The sequence below is a fragment of the Grampus griseus genome (genome assembly GCF_964374135.1).
Source record: "Grampus griseus genome assembly, chromosome: 1".
In the NCBI taxonomy this organism is placed as follows: domain Eukaryota; kingdom Metazoa; phylum Chordata; class Mammalia; order Artiodactyla; family Delphinidae; genus Grampus; species Grampus griseus.
Genome location: NC_139017.1, coordinates 62,877,916 through 62,894,892, shown reverse-complemented (window position 1 = coordinate 62,894,892; position 16,977 = coordinate 62,877,916). Strand labels below are relative to the sequence as shown.

At 41.1% G+C, this 16,977-nt stretch overlaps 1 long non-coding RNA gene across 1 annotated transcript in view; it reads right to left on the bottom strand.

Moving 5' to 3' along the window:
- The window catches only part of LOC309836211, a 44,395-nt gene extending 29,479 nt beyond the window's left edge, over positions 1-14,916 (bottom strand). Inside the window, exon 1 of the long non-coding RNA XR_014298128.1 lies at positions 14,867-14,916. This is a non-coding gene — a long non-coding RNA (uncharacterized lncRNA). The remainder of the gene's footprint in view (positions 1-14,866) is intronic.
- Between the last annotated feature and the right edge of the window lie 2,061 nt (positions 14,917-16,977).

The window sequence follows — 16,977 nt, the reverse complement described above, 5'->3', positions numbered from 1 at the left end:
TTCGAGGAGACACTGATTTGAAAAAATCCCTGGTGTTCTCCTTACATGCACGGGACCCTTGCTACTGCTAAAACATGCCTGTCACATCCAGAGGATGGTACACCGTCTGATCGGGAAGAGTTTGGAAAAGGCATCTCATCTGCTCATCTCTTGGTACTCGGGTTCACCCCTCCAGCGTCTTTCCTAACAATCTCCCCACTTGGGGGTGTCAGCACCGTCAACATCCTGTTGCACAGAGTTTGGAATTTGTCCAGAGGATGAAGCAGAAGGATGAGAAACAATGAGAGACAAGTCCTAGGTGTTCGGACAGGCACATGTCACTCTAATTTCCAATCAGGAAGACGAATTGACCAAAGGCTAGGGTTGCCCATGGAAACAGTATAGGGCTTGAGGAAATCCCACTGCTTTGTGGCCAGTTCCCAAAAACACAAGTTGAAAAATGGAACTCAGGGGCACTAAAATTCACGAAACTGAAGAGCTGAAAATATCTATCGTCGAAAAATGTCTTGAGGTAGGTCACCGAAAAGGACTTGTAAGCAAGGGAGAATGGCAGGAAAGGGATTTGAAGAGGTAGAAAGGACTCGCCATTAAGCACAAGAAAAGGGGCTGAACATCGCCAACGATGCAGTTGGCCAAAAAAGGCGTATGCGTTTTTTCTGAATATATTCAAGAAAAGGGCATACACCCTTTTTAACCAACCACACAGGAGGGCACTGGAAATCAATACTACAAAAAGTATCACTTCACATCAGTCAGAAGAGCCATCCTCATAAAGTGTGAACACCAGAAATGCAGGACAGGGCGAGGAGAAAAGGGAGCCCTGTGAGGCTGATAGTGGAAATGTAAGTTGCCAACGGCCATTCTGGAGAAGTGTATTGTGTTTACTAAAGCATCTAAAAAATGAGCTACAGAGCATAGGGCACTTGCACTCATGGGCGTATATCTTGGGAAAAACAAAAATCGACAGGACACAGGCACCCCAACGTTTACCGCCTCTCTGTTTAAAAGAGCCTCGACTTCGATATAACCTAAATGTCCCTGGAAGGAAAAAATGGATAAAAGAGATGTGGTACTTATGTAGAGTGGAATATTACTCAGCCCGGAAATCAATGAAATAAGGCCAGTTGCAACAACTCCAAAAGAGTTACGTATGATCATTCTAAGTGACATAAGTCAAAAAGAAAAAGACACTTAAAGGTGGAATCAAAAATGGTTACACATGAAATAAATTACAAAAGATAAACATAGTCAAATATGTAGAAAACACACATAAGGCTGCTAAAGGGTGAAAGATAGGGAGGGGTGAGGCATTATCCAGGAGGTTGAAATTAGCAAATATACCATTCCAAATACCAAATTGATAATTGAAAAGGCCTACACGGTACCTCAAAGAACTGCACTCAGCACACTCAAGTCACCGGAAAAGAATATATACGACTGGTAAGAATCTGAAGAAGAATTTATTGCTGTCTGTCTATAGGTGAATCAAGTGCACGTACAGCAGCAAGAAACAGACCATTGAAAATCAGCTGTAACCAACATAATAATAGATTTTTCAAAAAAAAGACAGTGAGACAGGAAAACTCTTACACCTTTTGCTCAGGGGCTGTTAATCAACATGGATTGAAAACATATAGACCCACAACAGGATGAGACATAAGGCTGGAAACTGTTCACGCTAACAGAATTAGTGAGGTTGGGGGAGGAAATGCAGACCCTTTAAAGTAATACTGCCTGGTACCCATTCCATGGGACCCAAATTTGCAGGTTCAAGGGAACTGCCTACAAGTACAACATGCAAGGGAAATCCAGAGGACTGTACACCGTGTGAACGGGAAATGTGTCTAAAATGCACCTCATTATTCATCTCCTGGTGTTCGGGTTCGCCATTCCAGCCACTTTACTAAAAATCTCCCCACTTGGAGAATCAGAGCCTTTAACCTCCTGTTTCGCACAGTTTGCAATTTGTACAGAGGATAAACAGAAATAAGGGGAACCAATGAGACACTAGCTGTGGGTGTTTCAACAGGCACATGTCAGTCTAATTTCCCATCGTGAAGAATTAACCAAAGGCTCAGCCTGCCGCCCCGGAACCAGAATAGGGCCTGAAGCAATCCTGCGGTTTTGCAGCCAGCTCACAAAAAAGCGAGTTGGAAAATGGAGCTCAGGGGCAGTGCAATTCACAAAGCTGAAGAGTTATAAATGACAGCTATCGTCCAAAAATATATTGAGGTAAGGCAACGAAGAGGCTCTGAATGCAAGGCAGAATTGCAGGAAACGGGTTTCAAGAGGTACATTGGTCTAGCCTTTAAGGCACATGAAAAGCATCAGAACTTCGACAATGATGCAGTTGGCCAAAAAGGGCGTATGCGTTTTTTTCCTGCATACGCGCTTTTTGGCCAACCAAGCAAGCGGGCAAACCAAATACGCACAACAAAGAAATCTCACTTCCCACCACTCAAATAGGCCATCCGAAAAATGTGTAAAAAACAGAAACGCAGGACAGGCCATGGAGAACAGGGAGCCTAATTACGGGGATGTACGCGGTGTAAAATGCCGAGAGTCACTCGGGAGAAGTGGATGGTGTTTCCAAAAACATTTAAAAACAGAGAGACAGAGCATAGGGCACTTCCAGTCACCGGCGAATATCATGGCAAGACTAAAAATAACACACAGGCACCACAAAGTATAGGGCTGCTCTGTGTTCAAGAAACTAGATTTCGGTTCAATTCAAATATCCAAGGAAACAGAACAATGGATAAAGAAGTCGTGGTACTTATGTACAATGGAATATCACTCAACCATGAAATGAATGTATTAAGGGCAGCAGCAGCATAACGAGTGGATTTAGGTACGATGATTCTAAGTGAAAAAAGTCACGCAGAAAAAGAAACTAATCATAAGATATCACTTATAGAGAGAATGTAATCATGGCTACACATGAGCTGAATTACAAAACAGAACGGAGTCACACATTTAGAAATCGCAGTTATGCCTGCTTAAGGGGACAGGTGAGGTGGGGTGATGCATAAAACCAGAGTTTGAAATTACCACAGATACCCTTCCATAAACCAACTATGTAACCGACAAGAACTACACGTTGCTCAATGAACTGGACTCAACAACCCCTATGCATCGCAGAGGAATATATCTGATTAGTAAGAATATTAAAACCTATGTATTGATATATCTCCATAAGGGAATCAAGTGTGTGCAGAGCAGCACAAACACAGCAGAAACACTGCAGTGAAATTCAGCTAAACACCATAATAAAAAAATTTTCAAAAAAAAAAAACACAAAGAGAGTGAAACAGAGAAATTCTTACAAAATTCGGCCAGGGGCTGTGATGTACCCAGGATTGGCCTCATCTACCCATACAGCTGGATGAGACATAAGGCGGGACACTTGGGGCTGACAGGATTGGTGAGGTTGGGTGAGCCAACGCAGACCCTTTAAAGCAGTACTGCGCGTTACCCATCCCATGGGTCCCAGCTCTCCAGGTTTAAGGGAATCTTCCTACAGCTAAAACATGCATGGGAAACCCAGAGGATGGTACACCGTGTGATCGAGAAAGGTTTCTAAAACGTACCTCATTTTTCCTCTCCTGGTGCTCGGGTTCGCCATTCCGGCCGCTTTACTAACAATCTCCCCATTTGGAGAGTCAGTGCTTTAAACCTCCTGTTTCGCACAGTCTGCAATTAGTGCGGAGGATGAACGGGATGAGGGGGAACCAGTGAGAGAATAGCTGTAGGTGTTTGGATGGGCATATGTTACGCTGATTTCCCATCGGAGGAAGAATTAACCAAAGGCTCAGCCTGCCGCCCCGGAACCAGAATAGGGCCTGAAGCAATCCTGCGGTTTTGCGGCCAGTTCACAAAAAAAGCGAGTTGAAACATGGAGCTCAGGGGCACTGCAATTCACAAAAGTGCAGAGTTAAAAAGGACAACTTTCGCTAAAACATATATTCAGGTACGGCAACGAAGAGGAGCTGAAACCAGGGCAGAATTACAGGAAACAGGTTTCACCAATTAGATTGGAGTCTCCTTTAAAGCACATCAAAGGCGGCAGAAATTCCACATTGATGCAGTTCGCCATAAAGGGCGTATGCGTTCTTTCCTGAATATATTCAGCAAACAACGCATACGCCCTTTTTGGCCAACCAAGCAAGCGGGCAATGCAAATCCCCACAACTAGGAAGTCTCTCTTCCCTCCGGTCCAAAGGGCCATCGGAAAAAATTGTAAAAACGAGGGAGGCAGGACAGGCCATGGAGAACAGGTAGCCTTGTTACCCTGATGGGCGGGATGTAAATTGCCAACAGCCACTCTAGAGAAGTGTACGGTGTTTCCTGAAACATGTAAAAAAGAGAGCTACATAGAATAGGGCGCTTCCACTCATGGGCATATATCTTGGGAAACCTAAAGATCGACAAGACACAGCCACCCCAAAGTTTAGGGCTCTTCTGTTTACAAAATCCTTGACTTCGGTACACCTTAAATATCGCAGGAAAGAGAAAAACGGGTAAAGGAGTTGTGGTACTTATGTACGATGGAATATCGCCCAGCCATGAAATCAATGTCATAAGGCCAGCAGCAGCAAAATGAGGGGATTTAGGTACGATTATTCAAAGTGAAGGAAATCACACAGAAAAAGAAACTTATCATAAGATATCCCTTATATATGGAATGTAAACATGGCTACACGTGAGCTGAATTACAAAACAGAACACAGTCACACATTTAGAAAACGCACTTATGCCTGCTTAAGGGGAAAGGTGAGGTGGGGTGACGCATAAAACCAGAGTTTGAAATTAGCACAGATACCATTCCATAAATAAAATATGTTATAGAGAAGACATACTCTTTGCTCAATGAACTGGACTCAACACCCCCTATGCACCGCAGAGGAATATATGTGACAAGTAAGAATCTTAAAACCTATGAATTGATATGTCTCCGTAAGGGAATCAAGTGTTTGTACAGCAGCAGAAACACTGCAGTGAAAATCAGCTAAAGCCCATTATAAAAGTAAATTTCAAAAAACACAAAGAGAGTGAAAGAGAGAGAAATTCTTACAAAATTCGTCCAGGGGCTGTGATGCACCCAGGACTGACCTCATCTACCCATACAGCTGGATGAGACATAAGGCGGGACACTTGGGGCTGACAGGATTGGTGAGGTTGCGTGAGCCAACGCAGACCCTTTAAAGCAGTACTGCGCGCTACCCATCCCATGGGTCCCAACTCTCCAGGTTTAAGGGAATCTTCCTACAGCTAAAAACATGCATGGGAAATCCAGCGGATGGTACACCGTGTGATCGAGAAAGGTTTTTAAAACGTACCTCATTTTCCCTCTCCTGGTGCTCGGGTTCGCCATTCCAGCCGCTTAAATAAAAATCTCCCTATTTGGAGAGATAGCGCCTTAAACCTCCTGTTTCGCACAGTCAGCAATTAGTGCGGAGGATGAACGGGATGAGGGGGAACCAAAGAGAGAATCGCTGTAGGTGTTTACATGGGCACATGTTCCTCTAATTTCCCATCAGGAGGAAGAATTAACCAAAGGCTCAGCCTGCCGCCCCGGAACCAGAATAGGGCCTGAAGCAATCCTGCGGTTTTGCGGCCAGTTCACAAAAAAAGCGAGTTGAAACATGGAGCTCAGGGGCACTGCAATTCACAAAAGTGCAGAGTTAAAAAGGACAACTTTCGCTAAAACATATATTCAGGTAAGGCAACGAAGAGGAGCTGAAACCAGGGCAGAATTACAGGAAACAGGTTTCACCAATTAGATTGGAGTCTCCTTTAAAGCACATCAAAGGCGGCAGAAATTCCACATTGATGCAGTTCGCCATAAAGGGCGTATGCGTTCTTTCCTGAATATATTCAGCAAACAACGCATACGCAGTTTTTGGCCAACCAAGCAAGCGGACAATGCAAATCCCCACAACTAGGAAGTCTCTCTTCCCTCCGGTCCAAAGGGCCATCGGAAAAAAGTGTAAAAACGAGTGGCAGGACAGGCCATGGAGAATAGGTTGCCTTTTTACCCTGATGGGCGGGATGTAAATTGCCAACAGCCACTCTAGAGAAGTGTACGGTGCTTCCTGAAACATGTAAAAAAGAGAGCTACAGAGAATAGGGCACTTCCACTCATGGGCATATATCTTGGGAAAACTAAAGATCGAAAAGACACAGCCACCCCAAAGTTTAGGGCTCTTCTGTTTACAAAATCCTCGACTTCGGTACACCTTACATATCGCAGGAAAGAGAAAAATGGGTAAAGATGTTGTGATACTTATGTACAATGGAATATCGCCCAGCCATGAAATCAATGTCAGAAGGCCAGCAGCAGCATAAGAGTAGATTTACGTACTATGATTCTAAGTGAAAGAACTCACACGTAAAAAAGAAACTTATCGTAAAATATCACTCATAGACGGAATGTAAACATGGCTACACATGAGCTGAATTACAAAACAGAACACAGTCACACATTTAGAAAACGCACTTATGCCTGCTTAAGGGGAAAGGTGAGGTGGGGTGACGCATAAAATCAGAGTTTGAAATTAGCACAGGTACCCTTCCATAAACCAAATATGTTATAGAGAAGACATACTCTTTGCTCAATGAACTGGACTCAACACCCCCTATGCACCGCAGAGGAATATATGTGACAAGTAAGAATCTTAAAACCTATGTATTGATATGTCTCCGTAAGGGAATCAAGTGTGTATAGAGCAGCAGAAACACTGCAGTGAAAATCAGCTGAAGTCCATTATAAAAATAAATTTAAAAAAACACACAGAGTGAAAGAGAGAAATTCTTACAAAATTCATTCAGGGGCCGTGATGCACCCTGGATTGACCATATCCACACCCACAGCTGGATGAGACATAAGGCTGGAGGCTTAGGGCTGAGAGGATTGGTGAAGTTGGGTGAGCAAATGCATACTCTTTAAAGCAATACTAAGTGCTCCGCATTCCATGGGTCCCAGCTCTCCAGGTTTAAGGGAATCTCCCTACAGCTAAGAGATGCATGGGAAACCCAGAGGATGGTACACCGTGTGATCGGGAAAGCTTTCTAAAACGCACCTCATTTGCCCTCTCCTGCTGCTCGGGTTCGCCTTTTCAGCCGCTTTACAAACAATTTCCTCATTTGGAGAGTCAGCGCCTTTAACCTCCTGTTTTGCACAGTCTGCAATTAGTGCGGAGGATAAACCGGATGAGTGGGAACCAATGAGCGAATTGCTGTAGGTGTTTGGACGGGCATGTCACTCTAATTTCCGATCATGAGAAGAATTAACCAAAGGCTCTGCCTGCCGCCCCGGAACCAGAATAGGCCCTAAAGCAATCCTGCGGTTTTGTGGCCAGCTCACAAAAATGCCAGTTGAGAAATGGAAGTCAGGGCACTGCAGTTCAGAAACCTGCAGAGTTATAAAGGAGAACTATCGTTGAAAACTATATTGAGGTAAGGCATAGAAGAGGAGTTGAAACCAAGGGAGAATTGCAGGAAACAGGTTTCAAGAGATAGATTGGAGTCTCCCTTAAAGCACAGGAAAAGCGGCAGAACTTCAAAAGATTGAAAGATTGAAAAGGATTCAACCTCCTCAGGGCTTTGTGGATGCTGAGCAGGGGGCTCCTGCTGGGGTAAAGTTTTAGCCTCCTCATTAAGCTCTGGATGAAGAGGTTGGGCCTCCTGCTGGGATGGAGAAGTTTCAGCTTCCTCTGGGGATTCCATAGTTTTATCTGGGCTCCCAAAAAAATCCCTAGGTATGCTCTCCTCAGGTTAAATGGCATCCATAATGGGATCTAAATAATCACCCTGCAACTGTTGTTCTAGACCCTGAGTGTTGTTTTTTGAAATTGGCCTGTAGTTCCAACAACAACTTTGGCAAGCCATTGATGCTGAACTAGATCTTTCTTCATGTTTGGGGGTGAAACCATAAACTTCATTGGTTTTGAGCTCTTACTACCTAGAGGTGGAACAAGTATTTCAAACGATTGATGATCTTCAGCCTGATCTAGACCTATGTCTTTAGTCTTACTTTTGTGTCCAGAAGGCAGAAACAAGGGCTAATTCTGATCCCAGTCTAGAATTGGAACTGCCTCTGGGAGCTTTTGCACTGGAACTGCCTCTGGAAACTTTTGATATTGGGTTTGCTTGTTATTCAGATCCTGATGTGGAACAGCAAACTGATCTGGCCCTGTAGGCAGCTCTCCAACCAAATCCGTGTCTGGGTATGGAACCCGTCTCAGTCAACTCCTGATGAGGTGGGGCCAACATCTGGACTGGAGACAAGGACATCAAGTAATTAAAGCCCCCGGCTTCTGCCAGGGGTGTAAGGGCATGGGGCAATTTGGGAGGGGTTCTGAGACGTGTGAATACAAAGCCTCGGTCAGACTTGCGGGGTTGGGGGTCACCTGCACGGTGCCCATGGCCCACCCCGGAGGCTGAACTGCCTGGACTAGAACCACAGTCCTTGCCATGTGAGGAAGAGCCATGGGGCGCAGCCATGACACAGAGGCGCAGCCGCGACATAACATGCGGCGGCTCCCAGGCGCAGGGACCCAGGCCAGTGAGGAGCCGGAGCCACATCCTCCTTCAGAGCCAAACCGAACTGCTATGCCAGCACCGGGACGCGAGGGCTCACGTTAGCAACCGCGGACCCCGGCCCCGTCTAACATCCCACCCGTTATTTATGACATCTTTAGTTGCACCACAGTTATTAGGCTCGTGCGGAGATCCAATCCGCGCCACCAGAGTGGGCCTTTTTCCCAGAGTCCCCAGGGCGCAAGCCATCCTTCCCCTTGCAAAGGCAACAATTACCTCCTGCCGGGCCCTCTTCCCAACCCCGCCCTGCCCTCCCTGGCCCCAAACAATGAGGCGGGATTTGCCCTGCAGACCCGAGTGGCCCCAAACTCCAGCAGCCCAGGGGTGGAGGGGGGTTGGGAAGGATGCAGAGCTTCCCGTGGAAACCAAAGGACCTGGCATTCTGGGAAATTCAAAAGTGCTAGTCCAGTTCTGGCAATCTGAACTCTTCCTCCACAAAGCTGAAGTCTGAGAGACATGCTTCCTCCCTTTGGCCACACGGCTGACATGAAAAGTAGCTGACCTGCAAAATGAGCACCAGTTAGGGTGGCGGGAGGGGAACACACCTTACAATTATGCGAAAATGTTGCCATTTCCTCCAAACTCTCAATATTCACGTCTCATTATTCATACACCACTCTGTTATTAGGGGTCACCACTGAATCAGTGATGACTCCAGAACTTCTGTAGGAGGGGTTTGGGGCAGGTGAGCAATTCATTCTGGGAAAGAGTCTAAAACCAAGTGAATGGCCCTTTACATTAGCATGGGAAGACTTCCCCCATCCCAACTTGTCCCAACAGAGCCAGTAATCTAGAAAAAACTACAGTGTCACTTTTCAGAGGTCTACCCTGTGTGCACATATGGAGAAGACACTTAGAATGTTAAAGTCAGCATGTTAAGTAAATTTCTTGAAATACTGTAACTAGCACGAAGTTTGCTTTCTTCACAGTCCTTTTCATAATCTATTTAATTTTATTCCTTTTTAATTGTCTGCTACACCTTTAGCACCTAAACTCCAAGAGAGAAGGAGCTTCATCCTATTTCCAGTGCCTAGCACATGATGGTTTCTAAATGGAACTGATTCCAAGATTGGCCTCTTTTAGGAGTGGATCTGTTGTTATAATCAGGTTTCCAAAATCTTTAGTATCAATACGGAATCCTTTCCTCTCACATTTCACAGGAAGCTAGTCTTCTTAAAGCCCAAACATGGATACGTTTGAAGTGTCCTTGACTGATTAAAATTGAACTGAAATAATTATTTTGTACAGGAAAAACTTTCAAAATGTTTTCGTTTTTCAGAACATAACCACCTTTTCTTTCTCTACTTTCTTCCCTTCCAAACAAACTTTAATTGGACCCTGTATCAAAATAAAACAGACTTGAATGTTATTGGCTTCTGGCCAAGATGAAGTAACAAGGACCAATTTAACCTCCCACCTGAAACAATGAAATCATCAGACAGAACATATGAAACAACAGTTTTCAAGAACTGGACCTCAGGCAATAAAGTTCAGTGATCTCCAGGAGATGGGAAATAAATGAAGTGATCCCTATAATTGCCCTAACTTACTTCTCTGAGAGAGTTTCCAGGTCATGGTACAGGGAAAAGAAGTGCAGGCAGAGACTGGTGGATTCCCTGACTGAGGAAATGGAGCTGAGAGTCTGGGAAAATCAAGGTAACTAGAGTTCACAAAGCAGACTATCAGAGAGAAAAGAAGTGCACAGACAAAGAACTCTGGAGATATGCAGAGGGATCTCTTGAGAATTCAACAAAGTATTTGTCAGTACATTTGTGTGAGGAATTACTTGATGCCAGGAAAAGAACCACATGAAAGGATTAATAATAAGAATATCTGGATATCACACAGGGTTGTAGGAATAGTACCTATTCCTACAAGTCAAACTGGAAAACCTCATGATACTCAGAAAGGACTTGTCTCAGTAGTTGCAAATAATGAGCTCCAGACTAAAGGCTACTTGGACTCCTACCCAACGAATCTTAAAAGCTAGACCTAAAAGAATAAAATTGTTTTGAGTAACTTAATTCCACCCAAAACAAAGCCCAAGCATTTTACAAGAATTTAAATATATATAGTACACAAGAAACAAAAACGCACAGTATCGGGGATCATATGAAATATTGGCAAGCATGCAAAGAAGTAGGAAAATATGCCCCATAGTGAGGAGAAAAGGCAATCAATCAAAACTAACCCATAATCTATACAGATGTTAGAATTGGCAGAAAAGGACATTTTAAACGTTTTTATACATGAAGAAGTTATTACAACTGTATTTCATATGTTCGAAAACCCAGACAAGACACTGAAAATGTTAAGTACAGGCACGGAAAACGTAAAGCAGTCCCAAATTGAGCTTCTAGCAATTAAAAACAATGGCTAAATGAAAAAGACATTGAATGAGGTTAATTGCAGATTAGACACTGCATAAGAAAGGGTCAGTGAACTTTAAGGTATAGTAATAGAAACTCTCCAAAATGAAACAAAAAGAGTAACAAAACAAAACAACAACAAAAAAGAATACAGCATCAGTGACCTGGGCAACAACTTCAAGTGGCCTAATACATGTGAACTTAGAGTCCATGAAGGAGAAGAGGAATACAAACATTTGAAGAAATAATAGCCAAAATTTTTCCAAATTGGTCAACACTATAAAGCCACAAAGTCAAGAAGATCAATGAACTTTAAGCATAAGAAACATGGACAAAACTACACCAATGCACAAAAAATAATCAAATTGCCCAGAACCAGGAATAAAGAGAAAAATTTAAAAGCAGCCAGAGGAAGAACCTATACACTACATACAGAGGAACAAAGATATCAATGACAGCAGAACTTTTGTTGGAAACAATGTAAATGAGAACTCAGTGGAATAACATCTTTAAAGTAGTGAATTGAATTCTATCAAGCTAGAATTCTATACCCAGATGTATCAAAAAAAAGCAAAATAAAGACTGTCTCAGACATACAAAAGCTGCAAGAATTCTTTACAAGTAGAATTTCACTATAAGAAATGTTAAAAGAAGTATTTTTAAGCAAAAGGAAAATGACACCAGATTGGAATATGGATCTACACAAAGATTAAAGATACTGGAATAGGGACTTCCCTGGTGGTTCAGTGGTTAACAACCTGCCTGCCAATGCAGGGGATATGGGTTCGATCCCTGGTCCGAGAAGATCCCACATGTCGCCGAGCAACTAAGCCCGTACGGCACAACTACTGAGCCTGCACTCTAGAGCCTGTGTGCCACGACTACTGAAGGCCACGCACCTAGAGCCTGTGCTCTGCAACAAGAGAAGTCATCCAAAGAGAAGCCAATGCACTGCAACGAAGAGCAGCCCCTGCTTGCCACAACTAGAGAAAGCCCAGGCGAAGCAATGAAGACCCAACGCAGAAAAAATTAATTAAAAAAAATACTTTAAAAAATTTTTGAAAGGATTTTCGTCATTCAATATATGTCTCTGACCACAATGGAATTATTAGAAATTAACAAATCCGAAAAACTTCCAAATATTTGGAAACTAAACAACACTCTTCTGAGTAACTTTGTGGTCAAAGAAGAAATCAAAAGGGAAATCAGAAACTATTTTGAACTCACTGAAACTCAAAACATAATATGTCAACATGTGGGTTATTGCTAATGCGGTACTCAGCTTCCTCAACTTCCACCTTAAACTGGAAAAACGAGAGCAAATTAATCACAGAGTAAGAGAAGAAAGAACACAATAAAGATCAAAGTAGAAATAAATAAAATGGAAAACAGAAAAATACTATTGATATTAAAAGGATAATAAGAGAATATATAGAATACTTTATACCAATAAATTCAAGATGAAATGGACAAATTCCTTGAAACACATGCACTACCAAAGTTTATTCAAGAATACAGATATTAAAGAAATTGGGTGTGCAGTTTAAAACCTTCCAACAAAGAAAGCTTCAAGTCCAGGTGGCTTAGCTGATAAATTCTACAGAACATTTAAGGAATAAAATAATGCCAAGTCTACACAAACTCTACCAGAAAGTTGAAGAGAAGGGAATATTTCCCAACTTATTTATAAGGCCAACTTTCACCGTATCAAGATTAGACAATGACATTACAAGAAAACTATAGACCAATATCTCTCATGAACACAGAGGCAAAAAATCTTAACAAAATTTTAGCATATCAAATCCAATAATATATAAAAAGATGATACATCATGATCAAGTGGGGTTTATCTCAAGAATGAAAGGTTGGGTTAATATTTGAAAATCAATTTACCTACTACACTAAAAAAGAAAAATCAGGACATCTCTGGTGGAGCAGTGGTTAAGAATCCACCTGCCACTGCAGGGGACATGAGTTTGACCCCTGGTCAATGAAGATCCCACATGCCACGGAGCAACTAAGCCCGTGCACCAGAACTACTGAGCCTGAGCTCTAGAGCCCGTGAGTCACAACTACTGAGCCCATGTGCCACAACTAGTGAAGCCCGTGCACCTAGAGCCCATTCTCTGCAACAAGCGAAGCCACCGCAATGAGAAGCCTACATACTGCAATGAAGAGTAGTCCCTGCTCGCCACAACTAGAGAAAGCCTGCGTGCAGGAATGGAGGCCCAATACAGCCCAAAAATAAATAAACAAATTAAGAAAACAAAAGAAGGGAAAAATCACATAATCATTGCAATAGATGCAGGAAAAGAATGAAAAAATCTAACATCCATTCCTGATTAAAGAAAAAAAACAGCCCTCAGCAGATGAGGAATTGAAGGACACTCCCTCAACTTGATAAATGACTTCTACAAAAAACTTACCATCATATTTAATGGTGAAGGACAAAGAACTTGCTTGCCAGTATCAGGACAAAGGCAAGGATGTCTGCTCTCATTATTTCTATTTTACATTGCACTGAAGGTTCTAGCCAGTGCAATAGGGCAACAAAAAGAAAAGAGATATTCAGAAAGGAGAGGAAGAATTAAACCTATGTTTATTTCCACATAACATGATGATAGAGAAAACCTGATAGAATCTACAAAATTGCTACTGGAACTCATCAATGAGTTTCTCAAGTTTGCAGGGTACAAGATGAACATACAAAAAGATTAATTTATCTCAACAAACAATCAGAGATCAAAGTTTTAAAATACTACTTATAATAGAATCAAACATATAAAATACTTAGAATAAATCTGACAAAACATGTAAAAGACTTGCAAAGTGAAAATTGAAAAATATTGCTGGGGGAAATTAAGGAAGACCTAAATAAATGAAGAGATACAATGTATTCATGGATCAGAAGATTCAATATTGTTAAGAAATCATTTCTCCCCAAACTGATTTATAGATCAAAATACCAGTAGGCTTTTCTATAGAAATTGAAAACCTAATTCTAGAATTCATGTGGAAATAAAATTTACGATAACTAAAACAACGTTGAAAAAGAACAAAGTTGAAGAACTAACAGTAACTGATTTCAAGGCTTATGAAGTACCACTTTCAAGACATTGTGATAGTAGTGTAAAGATAGACAAAAGGATCAAAGGAAGAGAATAGAATGTTCAGAAGTAGAGAGATGTGAACAACTGACTTTCAGGTTCAAAGGCATTTAAGTGGAGAGATGATAGTCTTTTCACCAAATGATGCTGGAACAATTGAATATACAGGTGCAAAAACCAAACAAAAAAAAGAACTTCCATCCAAACCATATACGGAAATGAACTCAAATTGGTTCAAAGATCTAAATGTAAAACATAAAAGTATAAAACTTCTAGAACAAAACAGGTGAAAATTTTATGACCTTGAGTTAGGCAAGATTTCTTAGATACAACACCAAAAGCATAATCCATGAAAGAAAAAAATAGATAAATTAGACACTATCTAAATTAAGAATTTCTGCCCTGCAAAAGACACTACTGAGAGAACAAAAAGATGAGTCACAGAATGGGAGAAAATACTTAGCAACTTACATATTGGATAAAGGAGTAATTTCCAGAATATCTCAAAGAACTCTCAAAACTCCAGAAAAATATAGATAAAAGATAAAAAGATATACAGATGGAAAATAAGCATATGAAAAGACGTTTGACATGATTAATAATTAGGAATGCTACAGTGATATATAACTACACACCTATTAAACTATCTGAAATTAAAAATACTGAGCATAGCAAGTGCTGGCCGCAACGTGAAGAAAATGCAATTCTCATACACTGCTGGTAGAGATGTAAAATGATCAAACCACTATAGAAAATAGGTATTTTTTAAAAACTTAAACATACACTCACCAATGATCCAGCCATTCTTCTTGCAGGTATTTGCCCAAGGGAAATGGAAGTATACATCCATACAAAGACTTGTACACAAATATTCATAGCGACTTTATCTGTAATAGACAAAGTCTGAAACAACTCAAATGTTCATCAATGGTGAACAGATAAATTGTGGTTCATCAATATAATGCAATACTATTCGGTAATAAACAGAAATGAATTACTGATATATACAACAATATGGATGAAAATTAAAATAATCATGCTGAGTTAGAAACCAGTTAGAAGAAAGTATACACTGTATGATTCCATCTACATACAATTCTAGAAAATGCAAACAGAAAGCAGAGCAATGGTTGCATGGTGATTGGGAAGGGCAGGAACAATGGGAAGGAAGAATTACAAAGAGACGTTAAGAAACTTTCTGAGGAGATGGACATTTTGATTTTGGTGATGTCTTCATGGTGTTTACATATGCGTGTGTGTGAACACAGATTACTGTATGTCAATTATACCTCAAAAAGCTGTTAAAAGAAATGATGTTATATGAGAGAGACAATTGGGGAAATTTGAATAGCAACTTTTTCTAAGGTAATATCATTGTGTAGGAATTTAATTTCTTCAATACTGTGTGTTAACAGTATTGTAGTTACATAGGGAAATAATTTTTAATATCCAGAGAGGAAGGCATCTAGCTGACAAGAGAGGGATCGCAATTGTGGCAGATGCTGTTGGAGGCTGAGGAAGATGAGGCTAGAGCAGTGAACAATGTGTGATGGCGTGGTGAAGACACTCATTTGTCAGCTGACCTGACAAAGACGGTTGGAACAGACTGCTAAATACAGTGCCCTTTCTGCATACTAATCTCATGCAATCCCCTCACCTAGCCTTGGCATAACAGAAAGTTTCTATTCGCTTGCCATATTGGAGGGGGGATGGTACAGTTTAAGGTGCAGTAAGTTGTGTAATAAACTATCACAATAGGGTCCTACAGAAATAGTTTTTAAACTGCAAAGAAATGAAACTTGACCCTTCCCTCACAACATATATGAAAATTAACTCAAAATGAATCATAGACCTAAATGGAACTATACAACTTCTGGAAGAAAACATAGGAGAAAATCTTTGTGATTTTGGGTTAGACAATGGGGTCTCAGACAAAGATTTCTTAGATAAGACACAGAAAAGCACAAACCATCTAAGAAAAATTGCTAAGGGATTTCCCTGGTGGTTAAGACTCTGAGTTCCCAATGCAGGGACCCGGGTTCGATCCCTGGTCAGGGAACTAGTTCCCACATGCATGCCGCAACTAAGGAGTCCATCTGCCGCAACTAAGACCCAGAACAGCCAAATAAACAAATATGAAAAACAAGAAAAATTGCTAAATTAGAGATCATCAAAAATTTAAAACTTCTAGTCTTCAGAGACACTGTAATACAATGAAGATAAGTCACAATCTGGGAGAAGATATTTACTAAACACATATCTGAAAGAAAGGACTTTTTCCATTGCTTTTTATATAAAGCACTCTTAAAACTCAATATAAATATCCAATTTAAAAATGGATTTGAACAGACACTTCTTTAAAAAGATATTTGCACATCAATAGACACTCAACATCATCAGCTATTACAGAAATGCAAAATGTGGCAAAAACCACGAGATGCAACTACACACCTACGAGAAAAGCTAAATTTTTTTAAAAAACAAATATAAGGATCAGGTGACGATGTGGAGCAACTGAGGCTCGCATAAACTGCTAGTGGGAAAGCAAAATGGCACAGGCACTTTAGAAAACAGTTTAGCAGTTTCTTAAAAAGTTAAATATGCGCTTAGCATATGATGAAGCAATCCCACCCTTAAGTATTTTACCCCAAAGAAATGAAAACATATGCTCGCACAAAACATATGTTCACACACACATGTGAGTGTTTTCAGAGGCTTTGTTCAAAACTGCCAAAAAACTAGAAAAAACTCAAATGTTCATCAGTCACTGAATGCGTAAACAAACTGTGTATCCACCCAACTAGAATACTGCTCAGCAATAAAAAGGAATGAAATACTGACAGGTGCAACAAAACAGATAAATCTCCAAAGAGACTGGCTAAGTGAAAGAAGCCAAAAAC